The 24041-nt window shown below is 46.4% G+C and overlaps 1 long non-coding RNA gene across 1 annotated transcript; it reads left to right on the forward strand.

Annotated features, from left to right (window-relative positions):
* Positions 1–1815: 1815 nt before the first annotated feature.
* LOC125333541 lies at positions 1816–19462 on the forward strand. Its single transcript, XR_007206899.1, has 3 exons — positions 1816–1914; positions 2874–2936; positions 18809–19462. It is a non-coding gene; the product is annotated as an uncharacterized LOC125333541 (long non-coding RNA).
* Positions 19463–24041: the final 4579 nt, after the last annotated feature.

Raw genomic sequence — 24041 nt, forward strand, 5'->3', positions numbered from 1 at the left:
AACCAGCAGGTCGAAAGAGGAGATTCTGCCCCTCTACTCTGCTCGTGTGACTGCACCTGCAGTGCTCTGTCCAGCTCTGGGGCCCCCAACATCAAAAGGATGTGGTGCTGCTGGAACAAGTCCAGAGGAGGCCACAGAGATGCTCTGATGGCTCTGGAGCCTGGCTGAGAGAGCTGGGGTTGTTCAGCCTGGAGAAGAGAAGGCTCCAGGGCGACCTTAGAGCCCCTTCCAGTGCCTAAAGGGGCTCCAGGAGTGCAGGAGAGGGGCTTTGGACAAGGGCCTGGATTGACAGGATAAGGGGGAATGGCTTTAAATTGACAGAAGGCAGGATTAGATTAGAGATTGAAAAGAAATTCTCGCCTGTGGAGGGGCAAGTACCTACTGGAAAAGGTTGCCCAGAGAAGCTGTAGCTAGACCATCTCTAGAAATGTTGAAGGCCAGGTTGGAAGGGCTTAAAGCAACCTGATCTAGTGGAAGATGTCCCTACCCATGGCAGGGGTTGGAATGAGATCACCTTTAACGTCTCTTCCAACCCAAACCAGTCTGTGGCTTCTTGTAAAATCCCTGGTGCCTCTAGCAGCCTGTGTGCTGTGGTTTTTCTTACATTTGGGGTCATTCTTCTGAGCAGAGCCTGGGAGCAGCATTCCAGAAATCCTTATGCAGAAACAAGTACTTCTGAGAAGAGAAAGAAAAAAACCCCAGAGACTGCACTGTGTAGAGCCAGTAGTTTCTGGAGATGGATGTCCATAGCTGCAGGGAAACAGTTTTCCTGCCTCACTTGCCTGTATGTCTTTCACGTCTCAGGCCAGCAAGTCTTACCTCCCTCACTTGACTCTCTAGATCAGCTTTACTTCGAGGCAAGGTAAATAATGAGTGATAAGCAGCAGCTGCCCAAGAACATCAGGTAATTGATTAAATTCCTGAAGAAAATGCCTTTAAAGCCTACAGTCATTGAGTGAGCATTCCTGGTAGCAGCTGTTGCCTCTTGGAGTGAGCAGCTGTGCAGGAGAGGTATTGCAGACCAGCTGAGGAGGATGTTCTTTGTTCCTACTAAGCACCTCTGAGAGCCCCAGCCTTTCTCCCCTTTGCTGTGTCGATGTTGGTTTTCTGCTAGAAGTGAGACTTCTTGAAGCATCTTAATTGTAACCATCTGGAGGGCTCTTTGCCCCTGGAGTGAACCAACTTAATTTCCTTTTGATTTAATTTAATTCATCAATTTTCTTAGCCATCAGAACTCTTCAGAGCTCTGATAGCTTTATCCAAGCCACCAGAGTTCATGTAGCTCCTGCTCTCAGTTGCAGAGAGGGTATTGGTCAGAGGGAGCTCTCCTGTTACGGGACTGCTGCTTTCCCATGAAGAACAACGCTCCCATCATCCCAAGTGCCTCCACTTCAAGTCCCAAGAGATAAATGACCCTTTGGGAGCTGGGTCTGCCATATCTACAGGGACTCATAGAATCGTTCAGGTGGGGAAAGCCCTCTAAAATCATTGAGTCCAACCATTTCCCCAGCACTGCCAAGCCCGCCACTAAACCTTGTCCCCAAGTGCCACATCTACATGTCTGTTAAACCCCTCTGGTCCCTTCGGTGACGAATCGAAGTGCTTCTTCACCTGTCCTACTCCAGGTCAGGGGAATACTGCGATCAGGCGTCTGGGGAAGAGATAAACTCGCTGTGTAGGAGGCGGGCTGGGGGAGTCCCTTTGCCCGCAGCCCAGGCGTGCCCCCGGCTCCAGGCCGGTCCCCCTGGGCTCCCCCCGCCCCGGCTCCCCCAGACCCTTCCCCGAGGGCGGCCGGCAGCCGAGGCTGCCCCTCCTTCGCCAGGAAAGGGAAAGCGAAAGCGGAGCGCGGTGTCACACGGAGGAGCGGGGCCGCGGCTGGAGTGGGGCTGGGGGCGACGGGCGACCCCGCGGGAGGTGAGCGGGGCCGGGAGCGGAGCGGGCCGGGGAGTCCCGGGAAGGGTGCCGACCCCGACGGGTCTGGCAGCGGGGACGGAGGGAGCGGCTGCAGCCGGGTCCCTTCGCGGCCCCTCGGCGCTCCCCTTCTCCTCATCCTCCTCATCGGCCTCCTCATCCTCCCGCTCCTCCTCTCCGCGGGCAGGTACAAGCTCGGGAGCGGTACCTGCCCGTTCAGGGATGACCCCCCCCTCCGCCCCCCACCCGCACCCGTCCGGCCGCTGCCGGGTCCCGTCGTCTTCTGCGCCCCAGGGACTGGGTGTTGTGAGCTCCCGCTGAACTCGAAGGTAGTAAAATACTGGCTTCGATGTCCTAGACAAGCTGTGGATCCCTGTTCAAGGCCAGGTTGAATCGGGCTCGGAGCAACTTGGTCTAGGAGGTGTTCCTGCCCATGGCAGGGGGTTGGGACTGAACAAGCTTTAAGGTCCTGATCAACCCACACGATTCTGTGGTTCTGTGATTCTGCTTGTGGGGTTTCTTTGGTGCATGTGTTCCCCAAACTGCTGAAGAGCTGGTCACTGCTGCCTAATGCTCTGATGATTCAGTTTATCCCACAGCAAGTTCCTCTCTTCGAGTTTCTAGTTGCTTGTAATTCTGCCAGCTTTAGTTGTTTGAGCTGAAAATGTTCTGACCTGGGTGACTGCCTCAGCTTGGCTTTCCTTTCTATATTCATTTATTTTCTTCCATCCAAGAAGGAGGCAGGGACTGACCCTTGGCTCTCAGATGGCCATAGTTCTGGTGCCCTTTCCTTGGAACAGCACTGCCTGCCCAGCATCCTTCTTAACTCCAGCAAGGAATTTATATCTGGGAAGGGAGAACAGATTTTGCAAAGATCTGTTGCCCAAGCATAAGCTGATTTGCACAAATTATAATAAACTATAAATTTAATTTCCTTCTGTTCTGTCATGTATTGATTGTAGTTCTGGTACACACTGCTGCTGGTGGAGCCAGAGTGTGAAGAAAAGGTCAGGAATCTGAAGAGGGTGAGTAATTAATGTGGGTTTAGCTCACACCATGGCATTGTGTGAGCTGGGGACTGGGATAAGGGGATAATGTTGAGGTTGGACTAAGACTACACTATAAGTTGCTGAGGATGGAGACCAGTGAGGACAGGGTCTCCCCACAGGTAGCTGCTGTGGAGCTCAGTGCCCCAGGCTTTACCCTGGCCTTGGCAGATGAAATTAAGTTTGTTCGTCTAGCAACTGCTGTGATCTTTGTTTTCCTTTTGAGAGCAGAGCCTTCAATATGTAGCAGCTGAGGCCATGCTTAGGACTTGCCTTTGCACCAGCCCAGCTTTAAGTTAGTGAAGAGCAAGTAACATCCTTCAGCTTCCCCTGCAAAGGGCTGCTGGAGCAGGCAAAAATGGGTGGTGCAGCTGGGAGCAGATCCACTACAGCTAAGGATGTGTTTGGAAAGGCAGGCTGTGTTCAGCCCATACTCATGCTGCTATGTGTTCATATGTTCACATTTGCTTGTTTTTAAACTGTGTGGTGGCCTCAGGCATGCACCTGGCCCAGGTAACCTGCAGGCACTGAGAGGGCTGGAGCCAAGCTATAGGGCCAGACAAACACTTTGGGCAGTGGCTGGGTGAAAGATGCTCAGGCATCCCTGTCCTAGGCTTGTGCGTATTGCTCAGGAGCTGGGATGGAGGGTGCTCTAGAAGTAGCAGTTGGAGAACTTGGCTGTCTCCAGAGCCGAGCCTGGTTGCAGGGTGCTTGGTGGTGATGGTGCAGGCAGGAGCAACACCTGAGGAGAAGCTCTTTCAGAACTGCTGAGTGGTCAGAGCAGCCACAGAGCTGATCTTTGGGTGTGTAAAGTGCTTGTTGATATCTTTTGGAAATTAGGTGGTGTAGGTCAGTCAGTAGAACTGGAAAATATTATTGTTACTGTGCTGTCTCAGATCAGGAAATGAGACTGCCGTGCCCAGCCCTGGCATTGCAGAAGAAGTATTCTGGCAGTGTGTATTTTGGAAGAGCTGGTGAGATGATGCAGTTTGTCTCTGAGCAGGGTTTTACCAGCACAGAGAAATCACCAGGCTTGGGCAGTTCAGAGAAACAGTGTAAGCAAGTGAGCACCCTTTGGCTGCTGCAGGGAATGCGGCAAGGAACAGCACAGACACATTGATGTTGCCTGTGTGTCTTGTAATGATCATTGGGGGATTTCAATGTTCAGAGTCTGCGTTTGTGACCATGGTTCTGTTGTTTCTCCATCAAAACCTTGCTCCCAAGGGAAACTACTTGAGCCCATTATGATTCTGTACCTAAAGATACAATTTCATCACTGGGAAAAGTGCATGAGCTCTGACACTGGACATGCTGGCTAAGTATGGCCCATGGGTGCTTGTTCAGCTTATCAAGTCTTGGACACTGACACCAGTTTATGCTACGGAGAGCTGAGCACACTGCACTGGGATCAGGGCACACTGGTGAAGAGCTAAATTTTCAGCTCTGTCAAGGAGCATCCTTCCTCCACTTCTCCCCCAGGAATAAGCCCAGACTTGCAGTGTCTTTCCCTTGCTGTATTTGTAACAGCAGTATTATCAGGGCTTTCAAAATTGCCCTGGGTACAGTGGGGGGGACAGTGCATAGGAGTCGTGGGTGGGGTTTAGTCTCTGTGTTGAAAACACCCAGGTGCCAGAACCCTCACCACAAATGCCCTTTCTTATCTTCTGCTTTCTGTTTTGCAAACATGCCACAGACTGGACTGCTTTTATGATTAACTTGCTGCTTCAAAGCAAATACTGTGTGCTAATACACACATAAAACTGGCTCTATTTCTGCTTTTTGCATTGAGGTGTAGATTTTTTGTGTAATAATCCGACTGGGTTACTTCAGAAAAGCCTTCAGAGCAGAAATGTTTATTCAAAACCACAGCTCCCAGCATACCAGCATGACCAACCTCTGTCCTGGCTGGCAGCCTGCAAGGGGGCCAGGCAGGAGTTCCCAGGACACCTCCAAAATAGGTCCCATGCAGCCAGCAGACTCCATGAGGATTTCTCCTGGTCCCTCCGTGCAGGCTGGGGAGGAGCAGGGACTCCGGAATTGTCCCAACGGCTCACAGCTCTCTGCCTCTAGAGCAATGCATCTCCATGGGTGGCTGCAGAAGTGCTGGCTCCCTCTGGGCTGTCACTCCCTGCCCTCTGCCAGATCCTGATCCAGCCATATCTCAGTGATCTAGAAAACTTCAAGGACTTTCATGCAAGTTGTAAAAACGTTTATCTTTGGTGATTATCCTTGTAATGTGTCCTCTCCTGGTGCTGCTCTCTGCCTACCCACCGCAACTGCTTCAACATCCATTTTGAGCTCAAGCTGAGTGTGCTATGCTCCACTGAGTCTTCACTGACTCTAAATCAGCTTCAAGTATCCCATTTAGCCCACAATACCTATGCAGAGTCAAGCGTGCCCCAAACTGTGTGACTGAAGGCAGCGTGTAGCCACAGCTCCACTCTCGGATGTGCAGGGCACCTTTAGCCATGTTCTCAGGGCTGAGGTAAGGTATCGGGTTTCCCGCAAAAGGGCATGGGAGGCGAGATTAGTGTGGGACAATGTGCTTTCTGCTCTGGGCTTTTGGCCATTCCTCAGCACATTCTACAAGAACCTCAGTTCTGCTGGAGAGTCCCGAGGTGTGGGGATGCACAGGACAGGGACCTTCCTGCCCCCCAGTGCTGATTCCAGTGCTCCCGCTGCAGGTAAATGCTTTTTTATTGGATGACTTCTCTTCTGGCCTGGAATTTCATAGGGAAGCCCACGTGAGGTGAGGCTGGAAGGAGGGGGTGGAAGGTATGTCCTGTGTGGAGGCGAGCTGTGCATTCCTCTGGGGACTGCAGAGGGCAGTGGCGCCCACGGGACCTGCAGGTGGCCCTGGGTGCTGGAGGAGCTGCCCCAAAGCAACCCAAGGCAAGCCGGGAGGAGTTCCCAAACCTCCACCTGTCAGCCCCTTCCTCACCCCCACCCCAGTTCCCAAAACCTAGACATGGGTCCATTTTGGTTTTGTCCATTTTTTTTTCCTCTGGAAGCCAAAATCATCCTCCAGCAGTGGCTTTGAGCTGTTGGATGGGTGTTACATCTCCCAAGTTGGGGCCTTTCCACGGGTTGCAAGTCAAACCATTGGATTTACCCCTGTGTTGAGTTTATCCCCAGGGTTCTAGGTCAAGTTCAGGTCTGTGGTGTGACAGCAAAGACTGCAACATGGCTGAAACGAGAGATCTATAAAGACAGGAAAAACAGAACCGGCTTTGTCTCTGTGTCATTCTGGGAACAATGATGTGTGCCAGGCAGCTCTGCAGGGGTTCCTTTCATTCATGGCCCTGGAGGCCTGTGGATATCTTTGTCAGTGGCTCTGGTTCACCAGGAGTTTCAGTCTCCTGCCTCATGTTTGTCATGGCTTGTTCTCACTCTGACACCCATCCCACCCTTTCCTGTCCCATTTTGAGCTGCAGCGGCTGCTGCACTTATCACTTCACAGCAGCTATGGAGACCTGCCAGACACAGCCCTATCCTGGAGGCAGCTCAGCTACAACAGCTAAAAAAAGCAAATACAGTAATTTTTTTGAATGCTCCAGGTTTTTCAATGAGTGTTATGGACCATTGTGGGAAAATCACTGTACACTGAGTGTAGGTAGTAACGTGTGGCCTGGAGGACCAGAGGAAACCTGGAGGGGGATTATTTGTAGAAGAGAGATGCAAACGAGGGGTTTGCAGGAGAGCAGAAGTGGGCTGGGTCTGGTAGAGAAACTGCAGGTGGATTTGATTGAAGAAACAGGCAAAGGAGATGTGAGGTGTCCTCCCTTGCGGAGCAGTTAAGCTGCTGCTAAAAGCACTCCGTTACTTCAGAGGAGTTTGAGTCAGTCCCGTTTGCCTTATAGAGCCTTTGCATTTATTTTAGCAAAATATGTCCACAGCTTATTCTGCCCAAGTAAACCTCTTGCAGCTGAAACCTTGTCGCTGGAGAAAAGGGAACGCCTTGTGTGACTTTATTGACCTTCATGGTTGTGGTGAAGAGCCTCAGGGCAGCCTCTCCTCTCTTTTTACCTCTTCCAGCTATTAGGAGGGACACTTTTGGAGAGAAAGTGGTTTCATGGCTGAGATGCTCTTGTTCTAAGTGAACCCTGCTTAAGGAGACTTGTACACTAGTTATACAACTTAAATGGTGCTCATCTCCTATACAATTAATACAGTGATTAAGCTGAGTAAAGCCCACATAACTGGCTTTCCCTTACAAACACCTTGTTTTCTGTCAGCAAATTAGCATGACTGAAGGGCTGCAAAACCAGTTTTCCCAGTCTGTTTCAGGGAAGGGATCGTCTTGAATACCATATTTTCATAGCACTGTTGAGTGGATCAGAGGTGGCTGCTGACTCCTGGACATGGCTCAGTAGCTTTGTCTGCTCATGGCTCCACAGATGAAACAGATTTTTCCTGTGCACCATCTGATGGTGGAAGGCACAGAACAGGAAAATTTGGAGCTGAAAAACTTTAAACTTCTGCCTTCTTTCCTCTGGGTTTCTCATAAGACCTATTGAAATGCCACCTAAAGCATTTACCTGGTGACTTCCATGTCCTGCAAATTTAAAAAAATGTCCTTCCTGGAGACAATTAAAATATTGCTCCTTCCTGGGGAATGTGGGCTGTGAGCCTTGGAAATTAAAGATGCACGGGTCCTGGGCTTCATCCTTCCCCAGTCCTGCTGAACCATAATGCTGAGGGACAGGATGCATGGTCCTGCCAGCATCGGTGTGTGGGCCTGGGCAGCCTGCTAATTACAGCCTGCTAGTTACCTGCTTGTCATTATTGAGGCAGTGACACCTGCTGATGGGAAGAACTGAACTGGCCTTTCTGGAAGCCTGAAATTGATTTTAATGTGGTGTCAATGTGCCTTTAATTTATTAGACTATCACTATCCTTGCCTGTCTGGACCAAGCCTGTGAAAAGCTGCAGGAATATGTGTCCTCAGGAGCCCAAATCCTGCTGCCATCCTTTATTTCTTGAGGGGTGATGTCATATTGTCATGGCATGAGGTTAGTGATGATGGAGGTGGCTGGAGCCGATAAAGCTGAACTGGTTCTATGCCCCTGAATGAGAAGGGTAACTGCAAGCTCCAGAAAAGAAAGCAGGCAGGCATTTTAATTCCAAGTGAGTTATTTGCATGGGGCAATGTTCCTTTGCTGGGAGAGTGTTGCCACGTCTTCCAGCAAAGTCAGTGGAGGATGGACCAGTTCCCCCAGCCCTGTTTGCATCCTAGGCAATGCCGTGGCTGCTGCTCCCTCCGAGGGAATTTAACTGAGCAGTGGAGAAAACAACTGTGTTTGTGCTAAGATAATGCAATGAACAAGAGATAAGATAGAGAAATGGATTGTCTTATCTGCTCAACCCTTGGAGTTCAGCCCCTGGGAGAAGCCAGAATGGGTGCAGAGGAGGAGCCCAAGTCAGGGACAGTCCTGCTTGATTTCTCCACTACCATACGCCAATTTTCTCTCATGCTCGTATTTTTCCCTCCCTTAGAGGAAAGAAAAGGCACAGCCAAAAGCCTTCTTGAGGAGGTCAGTAAACATGGCTGCAACCACTCCATTCTAAAAGTTGCTTTTTTGAAACAATAAACAGCACTGCATAAAATAGCTGACACTTCCCATGCAGCTGTTGCATCATCTTCCTCTGGACAAGATAAAATTGTAGTTTGGGACAGCCTGATGATAACAAGCGTCAATATGGGAGGTCCCTCAGCACATAAAGGAGCTTTGGAGGAGCTGTCTCAAACAGAGCTTTAATTTATATCAAATACACAGTGCAGATAAAACCAGCTCCTGCTGTGCAGAAATCAGGGCAGTGACTGTCCCCCTGGGCTGGGCACTGGTGAGGCCACACCCCAAACCCTGGGTTCAGTTTTGGGCCCCTTGTGACAAGAAGGACATTGAGGGGCTGAAGTGTTTCCAGAGAAGGGCAACAGAGCTGGGGAAGGGCCTGGAGCATAAGTCTGATGAGGAGCAGCTGAGGGAGCTGTGGTGGGCTCAGCCTGGATAAAAGGAGGCTCAGGGGGGACCTTCTCACGCTCCACAACTCCCTGACAGGAGGTTGGAGCCATGTGAGGATCGGTCTCTGCTCCCAGGTAACAAGTGATAGAAAAGAGGAAATAGCCTCAAACTTGAGGAGGTTTAGGTTGGATATTAGGAAAAATGTCTTCACAGGACTACCAAGCCCTCTTTGGGCTCCTGAGGACACTCATTCCTGCAGCTTTTCATGGGCTTAGTCCAGACAGGCAAGGATAGTGATAGTCTAATAAATTAAAGGCCTGCATCCCTGGTGCTCATCCCTCCCATGCATCCAGCATTTTATTTGGAGCAGCCACTGTTTGCGGTGCCGAGTCACAGCTGTTATTTTAAGGCACTGACACCCCAAGTGAATTTCACAGCTGGGAAATTACTTTTATGTTTGCAGACAGGTTTGAGTGGTGAGCCATCCCTTTTCTCTTTGAAATCCCCTCTTTCCTGGTTGGGTGTAGCCTAAAGGAGATAGAGCAAAGTCCTGGTTTCACCCAGGTGGAGAGGAGCTTTGCCGCTACAGTACAGCCCTCCCTGTGGCTTCCTCTGCGGGAAGCACTCAAGATGACCCATAAGCTTTCCTCTTTTCTTTTGTGAGAAAAACATTCCCTAAGTGCTTTTCCTCCTGTTCAGCAGATTATTTAACTTGTTGATTCTTAGCCCATTTTACATGAGGTTTTGAGTTCTGCCCTAAGTACAGCATTCAGTGCCTGCTCCAGCAAAACCAGGCCTGTTTTTGATTGCAGAACGCATCAGTAGCCCAGGGTTTGTTTGTTGTTTGAGGAGAATGGAGGGTGCTGTTTCCCAGCCAGTATAAACTGGATTGAGACAGTTTTAGGAAAAAAGAAGTATATCTATTTGTTCAAGTATATCTTCCTCTGTAATTTATCTTGTCTGCTCTCCTTTGTTTAGAACTAAGAATTTACATGGAGAAAGGGACAAAAAAGACTATGTGAGTGTTCAGTGGTAGGATATTTCTCTTTTATAGTCATCAAACCTGCTTGATAATGTCTGTTCTTTTGCCTTGGAAACATCATGGGAAAGAGAAAAAAAACCCCTGGTGGCTAACACTATTTTTTGTGCAAGTAATACAGTTGGAGTATAGATAAGATTTTGGATTGGGAGTTGTGTCTGTAACTGTTGCTCACTGTACACTGTGGGCTGTAGGAGTCCTGGTCCTGGGTCTCCATGTCAAGGCAGAGGTACACTGTTCCCCTTCTCCCTGTGCCTTGCTTTCCATTAGAGGGCATTTGGGCTGAACAGGAGCATCCAGCTCTTCATGACAGCTAGAGACACAGAGTCAGGCTTGCTAGACCACCTTGTAAATACACTCAAGCTCAAGGCTGGATGACTTGGCAGACCTATGTGTTTCTGACCCTGAGCATATCCAGGATGAGTTCTGCCTTCCCAATGTGCTGTACTGGCTCCATCACTGGAGTCAGGCTGGTGCTGCTGGTGCAGGTTGGGCACAGGTGTTGGCTGCACTGGGCTGGGGACTCTTGGGCTATTTTGAGCCTGATGAAGGTGAGCCCAAGAACATGACTGTATTATGGCCTTGAGCAGGAAGGATTGTAGCTTTCAAGTGAGTTTTTTGTTTGTTAGGGCTTGTAATGTTGACATATTTGATTTGGACCTATTTGCAAAAGTGTCTGGTTTCCTCCTGGCACTAGCATTTCTAAGGACAGATTGCACTGCAGTGCAGAGATAGCCCTGAGGACCCGAGTCTGTGTTAGCAGAAGCTTTCCTTTGTTAGTGTTGTGTTCTTGGAAGACATACCCTGCTAAGGAAAGAAAAATCGAAGATTAAAAAAATAGGAGCAGTATTCTGTGTTGCCTTTAGTTCTGGTTTGAAGCTGATCAGCAAATGTAAAAGTTGGAGAGGGTCTCCTGACAAGGGCCTGGAGTAACAGGACAAGGGGCAAAATGGCTTCAAACTGGCAGAGGGCAGAGGTTTATTGAATATATACAAGAAATTCTTCCTTGAGAAGGTAGTGAGGCATTGGCACAGGTTGCTCAGAGAAGCTTGGAAGTTCTCAAGGCCAGGCTGTATGGGGCTTGGAGCAATCTGGTCTAGTGGAAGGTGTCCCTGCCTATGGAAGGGGGGTTGGAACATGATGAGCTTTAAGATCCCTTCCAACCCAAACCATTCTGTGTTTATGCCACTTTGATGATGATGAAAGCACAGAGAGCTGGCAGGAGGCAGGTGAGGTGATAAACCTGGGGTTACTGCTGCTGGGTCATTGATTCCTGCTCTCATGATCTGGTTGTTACTGGGGCTGTATCTTGAAGTATGTAATCAAATCCTCTATAGTTTCAGTGTAACTAGGGAAACCTAGCAATAAGGGAATGAGAAATAACTCAGTGCATGCAGGGTGCTGGAGCTATTTGTTTGTGCCTGTAACACAACAGGCCAGCAGAACCCCAGTGCTGTCACTGTCACACCAGCTGTGCTGTGGAAGCCTGGACACAGAGGCTGCTTTAAGCAAGAATGAGACACCCCAGGAATAAATCCTGTGGTGTGAAGGAACAAACCCAACCTCAAGGATCAGGGTTACCGTGTTGAGGAGTGTCCATGGTGGCTTTAAACCTGCCGGGGTGGGGAGCCATGCAAAGGGTCACTGTGCCATAAATAGGGAACTACGATGTGCTGTGTGAACCTTGAGTCATCAGAATGTAAAATATTGCTTCCCGTAGATCAGGGTGAAGTAGCAGAGACATGCAGAGCTGAGGGGTGAACCGGCTGGGGCAGGGAGGGCACTGTTTTGGTGTGGTCTGGATAAAGAAACAACTCAGCCCAAAGCGAGGTACAAATGTGTACCCATGTGCAAGAAAATGGCAAAGCTAAAGTACTTTACTACTCACAGAAAGCTGCAGCAGTGTTTAACCCACTGAAAATTAAAAATACCACCAAGGGAACTCTTCTGAAATGAAAATAATGGCTGCAAGTAAACAGCTTCATCAAAAACTCAGGTTTTTGCTAAAAATCCCCCAGATTGGCAGGAAAGTTTTGGCTTGTCCTTGTGCTTACACAGTGAAGTGAGCAGAGTGCTTCATAGCTGATTAGTTGCAGCCTGAAAGCAATCATAATTTTGGCTTCTGGACTGCATACAAAAAAACTTACTCTGATATCCAGGTATTATAAAATAAACTCATAAAAATTTGAACCATCTTGCTAAATGAATTGTGTTGTAAAGCATGATAAGTTGCTAATGGAGATGTATTTGATTTAATTATGATTATTTAACAAACCTGGCTAGCACTTTAGGTTTGCAGTTGTGTTACAGCCAATATTTCCTAGAGTTATTTAAATAAATTAGCTTTAATTTAATTTTACTAGTTTAACCCTGTAATAACCATTCCAGTTGCCATGTGAAGCATCTTTTCTGTCCCAGACTCCAGTGACAGGAAGCAATGATCCAAGAAATTCTGACTTCTAGGCAGTGAGGGGGAAATAAAGCCCACTGTTTTAAGTCTCTAACAACCTGTGCAACATAATAAATTCAAAAAGGGATATTCATCTGGGACACCTCCTGAGGTACTTAGCTGTCGATTTTTGCCTCTCTCATTTTTTTCCAGAGCATCACTCTTTCCTGGTTTGGTGCTTATTTTGCATCAAGCATTGTCTGCAGAGGAACTATGCAGCCAACACTCACGCTTGGCACCTAAGTGCTTCCCACGGTTCCAGCTCTCCTGAACCACTCACAACCTTTGTGGTTTCACATCTTCAGCCCTTTTCACCTGAACCTCTCCATAATTGTTAATGTGCAACTGTAGGCTAGGAAAAATGTCAGTATTACTGATTTAGAGGTAATGGATGTACAGGAGAGAGAGGAAAAACAAATAGTGGCACATTTCCTGATCCTAATCTGCCTTAAGCACCATTTGTGCTTCCTGTTCATGCACAGCAGTTGCCCTAATGACCTTGGTGGTATTATTGATTCAGATGATTAAGGTGAATCAAATTATCAGAGTTTCTTAGGTAGATAGCCAAGCAGCTGAGGTTTTTCTATACTCTCAGCCTTAGTTTGTTGTTTTAATTTAACTGCTTGAATAAATCAAAGCTCAATTAAGGTGATAATAGATATTCAGGTGTTCCTGAGATGAAGCGTTATTCCTACAGGAATTCTCAGAGTTGAAAAGAAGTGCTATGTGACATGGGAAGAATGGGATGGGAAGCTTTTGGGCATGCAGACATACACGTGCTCCACAAATGGGAACTGCTAGCTGCTCGTCCAGCAACCCCAAGGAACAAGCTGTTGCCCAGCATGTCTTGCCTGCAGATGTGGCAACTATTTGGAAACTTCTGGGAGTTGTTGGGAATTTCTAACAGGAGCTGATGCTGAGCGCATCAGAGGAAGCACAAGAAATGCCTGGGGTTCTTCAGAATCAGGAGTTTGGGCCATGTTGGTGTCACCGAAACTGTGGGGGAAAAAAACAAAAAAGCCCTCCAACAACATTTTTAATGTTAGAGAGTCAAGGCATTACTTTATTCTCTGGCCAGGATATTGTTCTGGCCAGGATGTACCACAGAAATCATCTCATCCACACATAGCTGGGGTGTTATAAACATATATTATAGTATTGGCTTCTCGCAAAGTATTAAAGTAGATATTATATAATGTTAGAAATGCTTTTTGCTGTGTGGATGTAGTTTTCTCTCGTTTTAGCAAGAATGTTAGCAAGTGTGAGCAAGTAAGATAACCTCCAAGCGAACAGAGGATGAGGCCCAAGGAGCTGCTAATCAACACTTTGTCCAGGGAACAAAAGGGCCCAAAGGCTACTCCGCCCGGAGAACGGGCGGCCAGGAGGGTCCGAGAGCCGCTATCACCGCTCTGCCCGGGGGGCAAAGAGGCCCAAAGCTGCAATCAGCCCTGACTGTCTGAGGAATTAAGAGATCCACCCTACCATCGACTCTTACCTAGCGGGCCCAACCCCAAGAATCAAAAGAAATAAAACCACAAGGCCGAAGACTACGCATGCTCTAAAAAGGCGGACCCAAAGAGTGGCCATGCAGATCAATTCCTGGAAAAGTTTTAATATGAATAGAGAACAGACAGTAAAAATGGTATAAAAAGGACTCACCTCGGGCATCAGGCGTGCTCTTGGCAGAGCGCCAAGGCACCCGGCTGTTATCCCTTTGCTTTATTTTATGTGTCTCTTATTGTCTTTATATTAAACTCTTTAAATTCTAACAGGAGAGTGAACCTCGTTTTTCACATGGGGTGTGCAGAGAGAATCATTCCATGACACATAACATTACTAGGCTTTTCAGATCTTTAATACAGGCAAAACTCATAGAAACTAATTGGGTCAGTGTTCATTGGTCTCAAGTTGTGTAGTTCTTAGTATTTGATCTCCTATTGGATCCGGATTTCTTCGCTTCTGATGTTAATTAGAATTAGATTCCTTGATTTTCTTATCTCTATTTCCTCCTCTTTTCCAGAGGAGATGTCTCCAGTTCTGCCAGAGTCTGGAGTAAATGTTCATAGATGGCCGCTGATGTTCTGTTGATGGCCTTATCTCGTTGGGGCTACTCCAGTCTGTTGAAATGCTAATCCCATCAGGCCTCACCTAGAGAAACAATGCCCTAGAAAGAAGCTTCAGTTCCCTTCCCCTAGGGCAAATGTGAACAAACCTGGCTAAAGTCACATACAAAAATTTTTAAACTGGTATGTTTTCCAACACTGGCACACACAAGGATTGTAAGCTTCTAGATCCACCAAAAATAGAAACAAGCCTGCTAGGGATGCAGGAAAACGTCTGTATGGGTGTTGGATCAAGCCCATATGGCAAAGTGCTACAGATAAAGGAGCAAATGCTGTGAAGCTGGTGGAGGCTTCCAGCAGTGCACTGATTCCCTAACTCACTTGCTGGCATTTGTAATCCTGGCAGGTAGCACCAAAGGCATGTTTCTGTGGTTAACTCCTTTTATGTGTGCCATTTCCCGTTTCTGATTAATTGTTCTCATGGCATTGCCTGGGAATCGCCTCTTAATTTCTTCTGTGCCTTCAGAACTTCAAAGCTGAGGTCACACTGCTTGTGTGGTGCTCTCTCTGAGCAATGGCTTCATCTCATCCTTACTGCCATCTGTACCCTCACCAGGTGTCTGGGCTTTTCTAGAAAACAGGAACTTTGGAATTGTGTTTGCTCTTGAAAAATGCTGCAATTAACATTTTAAGGTCACCAGATAATAAGGGAGAAGCATGGAGTTTACTCCAAATGATAAAAATCCATTTGGAGCTTTCCTGTGAGAGCATGGCATCATGTGATTTCTCCACAGTTGCATTTTGATTAAAACCAAGGAAACTGAAAATATGAGTCAACAGTTTATCATGTATTAGGGCTGACTCAGCTGTTTCTAAGGACTGCAATAACTGCTGGCTGTGTGCCCTGTCCTTCCTGCAGCCCTGCCCTGCCTGGGGGCAGCAGGAGCTCACCAGGAACTGAACCTGAGTCAGTAACTTGAGGGGCCAAAAGTGACTGAATATTGTTCCCTCAGGGTGGTGAGGCACTGGCACAGGTTGTCCCAGCAGCACCGGTGCCTCCAGCCTGCCCCCAGCCTACACTTGGTGCTTTGTTAGTGAACAAGAGTGGACGATTAAAGAGGTCAGCTGTCCCCTGTTGTAAAGCAAGCATGGACAATGTGATATTTGCACTCGTTTGACTTGCACCCAGGACCCTTGTGTAGACCTTGTGTACCACAGGGTTCACACTGGGGATCTGTAGGGCTGTCAGTGAATGGAGCCTTCTGTGCTTGGCAGGATGTTGTTGGTGTATGGGGGCTTGTCTGCTCACAGCACCTCTGCACTAACCTCCCACAGTGTCATTTCCTCTGCCTTCCCCTCCACATTCAATAACTCAGAGCCTTGGCATGTATCAGGTGCTGGGTGAAGTCCTCAGCAGGAGGGAACCCAGCACAAGCTCAACAATGAGTGTAAAAAACAGGGATGGGAAGAAAAATAGAATCCTCAAGTCCCATATTGAAAGGGATCCCAAGAATCATCTGGTCCAACCTTTCTTGGCAAAAGCACTTTCTAGACAAAATAACCCAGCACCCTGTCCAACTGAATAGTAGACATGTCCAACGTTGGAGAATCCATTGCTCCCCTGGGGACATTATTCCAATGGCTGATTGTTGTTATTGTGAAATGTTTTCCTCCTCTGACTAAAAAGAATCTCCCCAGGAGTAACTTGTACCCTTTGTCTTTTCCATGTGACTCTTTGTAAAAAGGGAGTCTCCATCTCCTTTGTAGCCACTCTTGAAATACTGAAGTATGGTGCTAAATTCTCCTCTGGGATCTTCTTTTCTCAAGGCTGAATAACCACAGTTGTCTCAGCCTTTCCTCTTGCAGCAACTTTCCAGTACTTGGGTCATCTTAGTGGCCCTTTTCTGGACCCTCTCCAGCTTGTCCACATCTTTGTGGGGACCACACTGAAGAGAGTGTTCCACATGTGGTCTGGCATGCATTGAGTAGAACGGGTTAATGACTTTTTCTTCTGTTTTGGTGATGCCCTTGACCCCAAGACCTTGCCTTCAGTCCACAAAGCAGGTACCCAGCAGAAAGCTGCCTGGGAACTGCCTTCCTATGGGGATACATCCAAATCCATGCCCTTTTAGCTCCGGAGGGGCTAAGTTTGCTCTGTAGAGTTTTTGATGGGCTCTTAGTAAATACAGCAGGTCCCCCCTCCCTCCCACCCTGCTCCACCCACCTGGGAACTGGCACCGGTCATAAGAACTGCTGCAACTGGCCCAGGCAGATAGGAATGATGCCAAGGCTAGATGCCTGCTGGTTGACCCAGGAAGAATAAAAATGTTGAGTCAGGATGGAGAAAAAAACCCAAACACTTAGTTGGAAAAAGTTCTGAAGAATCACGCAAATAAGGTCTGAGAACTTGGCCACTGCACAGCAGCAGTGCCAAAAATAGCTGTGAATGCAGGGCTGGTGGTGAGCAAAGCTGCAGAGAACTGTGGCGGATGCTGCTGCTGCAGTGTGAAGAGCAGGGGGTGACAGGAAGAAAATGATGGCACAGTTCTTGGTGAGGGCTCAGTTTGCCTTGAGGAATTAACCTATTTTAACATTTTGCATGTTTGAAAGTCTACTTGCATTTGTTGGCTTGTATTTAGATGGACTTAAAAGGAGTTTCCATCAACTTTAAAAAGAAACAATACCATAAGAAAATGAAACACAATCTTCACAGGAAATTTCAACATAGTGACTGTGACTCAACTTATTAATATTAGCCATGTTATGTCACTGTTGGTCTCAATGCTTTCTCTTTATCTTGCCTTATGAGTGTGCTACTGGGCATTAATGGAGAGAAAAGAATTTGTCAGGTACAAAGCTGAAAATCCAAATGGTTAGTGGTCACCCTTTCCATATACAGCAAAAAAAGGGTCTCCACTGAGTCCTGCTCTGGGAGCAGTCACCCACCTTAATATTGAAACAGGGAAGGGTGCCTTGGGAATCAGGGGTTCATCCCTTGGCAACAGTCTCACTAGTGATCAGGAATGTCCACGGGGTAGCTCCAAGATTAATTAAAGGTTAAATAGATTGTGTTATGAGTGATGTAGCCTGGGTAAGGACTCTGGCCACAGAAGCAGGGTCAGGAAGTGCAAAAATTACTTAGAAGGTTCATGGCTTGATGGTAGCTCAGATGGACACAGGTCATGGTCAGGCTGAGCAAAAATTAAATATATTCATTCATTTCAATAAGACGGCTGTCCTTTGTGCTGTTTGTTGGGTTGGGTTTTTTTGTTTTTTTTTTTAATAAACACAACTGAAATGTTTTATTTTGATTTTATATTTATATGGGGTGATTTAAGCAAAATTCAAATGTACTTGTGAGGAATTTCCTTTTGATTGAATTCATGTTTTCTAGGCCAAAAATGCTGAGATGAGAAAGTTCCAAACAAGTCCTGTTTCAAAATTTGTTTTAGTTACTCGAGACAAATAATGCTCTGCACATTGAAGTATTTGATTTCAACTTGTTTAATGACATAACTGAGTGACTCCTGTATGTTCATGTGTTTTTCACTGTCACCAGCACTGGCAGGTTACGAGGTGCAGGTGACAGAGACCATGAGAATTATGCTGTTTATATAATTTTCTATGCCACCAGCCACCCCTGTTGTCCAGAGAAATTCAGCCTAAGTATGGTCTGAAGCCTTGTAAATACAGGATACCAGTGCAGCTCTTCCCAGGACAATGCATGAGTCAGTCTCAGGGGATCATAACTGGCTGAGAAGCAATCAGGCTTCTGCAAGGGCTTTCCTGGAGTTGACATCAGCTATTTCCAGCCTCCTTGTTTTGTAACTGACAGAGGAACTACTTTAACCAGGAAAAAATAATAGTTAAAAAGAAACTATACTATATACTTTGTTCACCCTGTGGCTGAGAAAAGTCCATCTGCTGTCATCAGCCATTTTTACAGGTCCAAGTCTTGAAGGCTGTCCTTTCTATGGCAGGCATATTGACTTGCAACTCTAAACATTTTGTGTAGATAAATAAGTTATTAAATAAGAATATGGGTCATTCTGATATAGCCAGAATAAGGTTGTGAGATGGGAGGGTGTAGACAGACGTGCCAGTGGCAGAAATGCTTTATAAAGTATATCACAGGTGAAGTGCTATCAGGTGCCTTGAAGTCAGTGTTTTAAAAACAGATAAGATACAGATTCAGATACACACACAACACTTGCAGGGAGACTGAGTATAAGCACATGAAGAAATGGATACACTTTGTTGAAGAAGGAATACTTTCTATAAGCTGATCTAGAAATACAGTGATAATCAATATGTTAACGTTGTCCTTTTCCTTACAGCTCTTGATACATGGATTGTAGTTGGAAGAGGCAGGGGATGAAGGCAAGGCTGGGAAATCCCCCCTCTTGGAAGCAGGGATGTGCTTCTCATGGAGCAGCAGTTGACTGTCTCCACACCCAGCAGCTCTGGCTACAGATGGCCATGGGAGAACTCTCACTGGGGTGTCTGAGGTGACAAGAGGACACCACAGGGACAAGTGGAATAAAGAGGTTTGAGTTAGTTCTGAATTTGAGTGGAGGTTTACAGCCATGGCTTTGCAACTGGTGAAGATTAAGATCTTAATTTCCTGTGCATTCTGCAGCCAGAATACAACCTGTGTCTGCTCTGTAAGAGCTCTGGAAATGCCAGCATGCTGGGTGTGTGAGAAGTGTATTCATTTTGACGGAACAAGCCATCCACCTTGATACTCAGCTGTGCTGGGGTGGGATGAAGGACACTTTACACCTTACATCGTCTCGCTCTTGGAGATTTTGGCCTTGCTCACACTCCTGTTACCACTTGATTTATCTTCACTGATGTGCAGACACCAACCCTACCAAGACCATTATCAGACAATCTCTGGATTCCACTGGCCAAATGCTTGAAGGTGGGAGTCTGCAGCAAGGGCTTCCCTCTACCTGATAGTAAATAAAGCCCAACCTCTGCCGAATTAATTCATCTCAGTTTAATCCCTGTGTTGAGAAGGTCTCTGCCTTCCTGGAACCGCCTGATGCATTAGAAATTGGATTTTTTATTAATTAGAAAAATAGATCATATATTCCCATAGGCCCATGGGGACATGAGTGTCTACATTGTGTCTTAATTATCTAGCCTTCTGGGGCTGTTACATTTTTTTAAGGAGGTTTGAACCAGGGATCAGTGGATCAGTTCTCACACCAGGCTTTGGTTCTTCACTTAACTATCTGTGCAAGTCCATATACATTTATTATCCTAAAAATAGAGTACTATACCCTAGTCAGATATTATCTAGAGATTATTTGGCTGCTGCACTGAAAATTAAATTAAGGGTGTTAAAAAGGAATTTAAATAAAACAAGTTTTGGAAAAGGAGAATACCTATTTTAGTAATTAAAGTGTCCTCAAAGATGTTGGCAGGAGTCATTTCTCCTTTGTACATGTAACACATTGGTTCACATATGCCATTATAACATATGCTCCTTTCAAGCTGAGTATTATACTGGGATACAGCAAAAGTCACATTTAAGATAGTAAACTGAAGGAAACCCTATTTTGTATTGCATGAAATGCACCTCTGGAATTTTGAGTTCTTCTTTTCTACATCTATAAAATACCTTTATAGAGGGTAAGATGGCTGATGAGCTAAAAAACCCCAAAGAACTAAGAAAAGGGGAAAAAAAACAAGAAAAACCCCTGTGGCTGTGGTATGTTCATTTCATGTTTGTGGTTAATATTTCCCAGGCTGCTTCAAAGTGAGGGTAAGCTCAGTCATCACACCACCTCTTGCCAGAGTCCACTGGTGTTTCTAAATTATTCTGATAAAAGACTGTGAAAAATGAACCTGTGGTAAATTGCATCATCCTTGTGTTTTCAGATGGGGACACAACACAGAACCTGTGTGTTCAGGTCACCCTCAGTTGTACCCCCACGGTGGATGCAATCCCATGTGTTCTGCTGGGATTTACCTGAATGTCCCTGCATTTCCAGCTGTGCGGCTTTCCTCCTTTGCACTAGAAATCTTGCATCAGCTCATTGTTATGGAGATACAAGATTTCTCTTTGATGGAAGGAAAAAAGCTGCTCACGGTGGAAGTCCCCAGCCACTGATCATAGGACTCCCAGTGGTTCCTAGTGTTCCAGTGGTGTGAGGCTTTGAATGGGAGACTTTGAAGTGTTCGAGGCCTGGTTGGACAGGGCTCTGAATCAACCTGGTCTAGTGGAAGGTGTCCCTGCCCATGGTGGGGGGTTGGAATGAGATGGTCTTTAAGGTCCCTTCCAGCCCAAACCATTCTGTGGTTCTATGAAGCAGCTGATGGCTGAAAATGTGAGTTACAAATTGGTACTGAGGAAACACTTGCAATAGAACAGCCTCTCCAACCATGTCTTTAAACAAAGTACATCACCACAAGTTACTATAGGAAGAAGTGGGGAGTCCCTGCTTGGCAGAATTGTTAGAAATTAAACCAAGCCCAGACTCCGTGGGTGTAGCTGGGTTTGCTGGCTGTTGTGGTTCTGGGGTATATTTAAGTGGTTTGTTTATATGTAAATATAAGAAAGCAGAAACATAAACCCGTCTTTGTATTTGGCTATTCTAAAATAAACCCACAACCACATATTTTGAGGGAGGTAATGCAGATGCTACAACCACATCAAGCATGAGTATCCCTGCTGGCAGCCTGCTGTTTTTGCATGGGAGGGAAAATTCTCTCTTAAATCAGAAGTGCCTCATAAATCAGCCCCCCACATGATGGCGTGTTTCCATCAGCCTCATACCCTGGGCAATCTGGGGTTTGGCTCCAAACTCTCACTTTCCCACCCATTATAAAGCAGGAGTGATCGTGCATGAAAGGAGGTGCCTGGATGTGAAACCGGCTGAGAAATATCCCAGTCACTTCTCTTTTCCCATCAGTAGATATTGCTTCAGTTCCCGTTTCCTAATACTGCCTCTTTCACTGTCTCCATGTCCTCTTCCCAGTTGCTTGTCAAGGATTTCTGAGCCTTGGATAAAGACATACTTGAGCTATTTTAAATGAATCTTTGTTGTTCCTATTGCATTTTGTCTTCAAAAGGGTTTTTATTACCCTTTCTACATAAGTTTTCTCTCTTTTATGACTACATGCAATACAAGCTAGACTAAGATATTTACGCCATGCTATCTGCAGGGCTCTGGCCATAGTTCCTAAAGGGCTTTTCCACCCTAAGTGATGATCCCACAGAAGTGGTGGGTCTGTGGTACATGGCTCCTGAGTACTCAGGCAGTCCCGCAGCAGCCTGATTACAAGCAGCTGTCCCCAAAAGCCCCACTGACTTCTGCAGCTATTATTTTCAGAGCTGTAAGGAAAATGAAATAGGAAGTAATGCTGCTGTAATGCGTTTTTGCATGCTCCATTGTGGTGCTGTTTACTTTGTGAATGTTCTTTTTATTTCCATTTGCATTTGAGTGTTGTAACCAGCAGCTGCAGCTCTTCAGCTGAGCTCAGCACTGGGGTTTTCCATGGTGCAATTGACCCAGGAACACTTCTCAGTGGCTGCATCCTGCCATCAGCCAGGGCTTTGCAGTGATGTTATTTAGCACAGGGGGAAGGGAAAGGAGCCAATAGATCCATTTATCTGGAAGCAGGGCTCCCAAAGGCAGCAGAGCCAGGCTGGGAGCTGGCAGCACATCAGCTCCTCTCTGCAAAGGTACTCCAATATAATTTGAAATTTTTATTGCTTGTTACCCAAGGTTAGAAGTGGTTGAGAGATACCAGAAGTGCAGTCCTGATAGTGGGGATACACTGGTTTGCCAGTATACTGGGGTTGGAGAGAAGACCCCAAACTAATTTACTGGGACACTGGGAAAAGAATTAAGGGCAGGTAAACCCAGACCCTGTAGTTTTAATAACTCTTGATCGGGCAATTCCAGTGCTGTTTTAGAAATACATATAAGGAAGTTTGTATCTTGTTTGAACTGCAAGTGGCTTAAAGCTGCTGCAGTCATTCTTGGATTTGATTCTGTTTTACCCTCTGAATATCAGTAAAACTGGTTTCCATTCAGTGGGTGCTGCAGGCTATCATGGGTTGTCATGAATCAAACTGATTTAGGAGCAGTACTGAGTGCTCTGAAAAGTAGAAGGAAATGAGGAAAATGTTCTAGTGGAGCTGCCTGCACAAATGTGTCGTTGGCACAATAAGTGTTGCATTTTTGAAATGAAACTGTTTTGGTTAGGTTTTGTTTTGGTGTTTGTTCATTCATAGTGGAAGCCAAATTCTACTGATTCTCAACTTTCCTTTTCTATTTTTTGTTTCTTCCATATTTCCGGTTTTCCCTGTCTTTCCCTGCACGTGTTCTTTTTTTTTCTGTGCTTATTTTTTGTGTTCCTCTCTTCCAGTGGAGCATGAGGGCAGGCAATGTCTGCCGTGTGTGAATAGGAATATCATGCAAAAAAGGAAGGAACTTCCAAGGCACCAACTGCCTCTTTCTAACTCATCTGTGCCAATTACCCTCCACTCCTGTATACTTCACTAAGAAATGAGGAATTGTGTACTGTGGCTTATTCTAGCAATAACGCACATTAAAATTGCCTTCACATTTTATAGAGGGCAAGGGGCCTCCTGTGCTTTAGTTCTTGCATCTAGATCTTTTGAGAAATTAAATTCTTGAGAAATTGAAAGCACTTGTGAGCCCAGCTGTGATACATCAGAGCCCAGGACAGGTTGGGCTTCTTAGAGCTCTGCAGAATTGCTGGTTGTGCTCTCTTCATTGTTCATCTGGAGCCAGAAACAGGGCAGCAGATGGACCTCTGCATCTTCCAACAGCAGTCTCAGCTTGTGAAGGTAATTCCCCCTTTCCAATTCAGTGAGAGCTTTTGGTCCAGTATTTCTTGGTTTGGGGAAGGAGAGTGTTTTTGTTATTGATGTTTCATCTTTTCTTGGATAATAAGTTCAGAATCCTTGGGTTTTTTTGGAGTGTGATAAAGCAAATATTAAGCCAGCACTTCAGTGTACAGAATGCCATAGCTGGTGTGGAAGGCTTTGATAGAAATGCCATGTACAGTCTGTTGGGATTCACCTCTGCTTTTGGAGCTAATATGGATGGGTTCACCTGGGAGCTTTACGATGTTGAACTTGTGCAGCAGAGAAACATAACAAGTGGGGGAATGGCTACTGATAGCGGTATTCCTGTGGCTGGCAGGAGTGGAAGAACAGGAGGCTTACCATAAACCTTTAACTGAAATATTATCAAAATTGAACAGAAAAATAGTTCCTCTGTAAGTGTGGTCTGAAGCTGGCTGCTGATTAAAGAAAGATGATAAACAGGTGGTAAATCAGTGCACTAAGTAGGAGGGGGAAAGCAGAGAGCTTCTGGTGGGCTGCACCACTTGCAAAGATCTGGTTTCTATATGAAGAACATGGCAGAATTAGTCCTGTAAGATAATTTGTCTGGGAAGGGACCTCGGGAGGGCTGTACTCCAGCATCCTGCTTGTGGTCAGCCACAAGGTTAGACTAAGTTGCCCTGAGCTGTTTCCAATCTGAGAAACCTCTCTGGATGAGCTGTCCCACTGTTTGGCTGACC

Source organism: Corvus hawaiiensis, chromosome 15 (assembly GCF_020740725.1).
Source record: "Corvus hawaiiensis isolate bCorHaw1 chromosome 15, bCorHaw1.pri.cur, whole genome shotgun sequence".
In the NCBI taxonomy this organism is placed as follows: domain Eukaryota; kingdom Metazoa; phylum Chordata; class Aves; order Passeriformes; family Corvidae; genus Corvus; species Corvus hawaiiensis.